The sequence below is a fragment of the Cyprinodon variegatus genome, unplaced genomic scaffold (assembly GCF_000732505.1).
Source record: "Cyprinodon variegatus isolate N-32 unplaced genomic scaffold, C_variegatus-1.0 Scaffold133, whole genome shotgun sequence".
Lineage (NCBI taxonomy): Eukaryota > Metazoa > Chordata > Actinopteri > Cyprinodontiformes > Cyprinodontidae > Cyprinodon > Cyprinodon variegatus.
Genome location: NW_015150586.1, coordinates 625,554 through 627,307, shown reverse-complemented (window position 1 = coordinate 627,307; position 1,754 = coordinate 625,554).

Genomic DNA, 1,754 nt, shown 5'->3' with positions numbered 1-1,754 from the left:
CCATCCATCCATCAATCCATCCAGATTTCTCCCTTTCTCCATATAGGCTAACCTTTGATCCTTCACTCTTGCAGCCGGGAGGGGGTAACTATTAGGCAATACTAGGCAGTTAGTTTATGGGTCCTCCAGGAACTTGGGGCCCCATAAAACTCTGTTTACATGTATAGCTAATACAGCTATTCCTTATTTGTGCACATTAATAATGTTTCTGATAAAAATCCTTTGGCTAAAATGCCACCATAAAATATGATGGCATACAAATATTCTGGTACTTGCAGTTTTTACTGTACCACAAACCTTAAATCACCTCCAGCCACTACACACAAAAGGCTGGCCAAAGGAGAGAGCTTTCAGCGGGGATTCATAGCGCTGCCTCCCGGTGTAGCTACCAGATCTGCTTCATGCCAGTGACGTTACGCTAGATGATTGGCTGAACGTTGCCACATGATGTAAAACATTGTGGTTGCCCAGACAACATCCCCAATGTTGGGATCTGCTGGTTGATCGGTTGGCTGGTTGACTGACTGACTGACTGACTGGTTGGTTTGTTGATTGATTGATTTGTTTATTGGTTGGTTGGTTGGTTTGTTGATTGATTGACTTTATTGATCTCACAGTGGAGAATATGTATTTTAAGAAGCAATACTTGATTAGCTAACAACTAATAACACACTTTGATTTTAAAGGAGATGTTTTTATCCATTACTAATTAATTTAAGGTTATTGCACGTTATTGAGCTGAAGATGAATTGTTTGTTTAATTGTCCTCATAAAACTGAAATGAAAGAAAATATAAACACCATCTGAACACATGGAGTTATTTTCTACAACAAAGAAAGTGCATTTTTAACGAAGAGGAGGTGGGAAGAAAACCCCCTCAGGCAGAAACAGGTTCTGTTGTGGTGTTAATCTGATGGTTGTGGTGGTGAAACAGAAACTGCTGCTTTATAGTTGTCCAGATGAACAGGCCTGTTTGGCTCCATAAAGGCCTGAAACCTGCGGGGGACAGCCTCGGACCGCACAGGTTCAGATGTTCCAGCTGCTCAAATTTCATTTGATTAAACCAGATCTGCTCCCAGATTTCTGGCGTCGTTTAAAGCCAGTAAAGTTGCAGCACAGAGTCATTCACAGTGGGAAATTTTTTCACATGAAGCCTCCATAAATCTGCACTGCGGGAGATAACGGAGAAGCCTTATTATTTCATGAGGCAGTCAGGATCGTTCCTACAGGCCTTTGAAAAAAGAACTAACATGGTTAGGTTGAAAATAAAATGCAATAAAAACCCTTCCTGGCAGGATTTTATATCTCTCCAGTTTCTTTTTTTTTCCCAGATACAGTCCATAAGTTTGGCTGCTGATGACAGAAATAAAGGATGTTGGGACCATCACCTGAGCAGGCAGTGAAATGCTTTGCTGGTTGCTTCTGGAGGTCTAACTCCATTATTACTGCAGTTTGTCACTGCTCCTGTTCCTCAAGGGGTAGATCTTTCCAGGATCCTTTGCTTAATCATATCTCTCTCAGCTGGAGCCTTCTTTTAATTAGCTGACTCCACGCTCCTATGTTCCCTCATGTTAAAGACATACTCTGTGTCATGATTGGTTCTGAATCAAACCCACATGCAGAACACTACCAGGAGACGGATGAAAAGTTTAACAGAGTTTATTAAATGTTTGCACAAAATAAGACTGTGTTCAGGAAACAGGTCCGGGCTGGATTCTCAGGCGTCTGCAGAGATGACAGTTTGGTTAACCAGG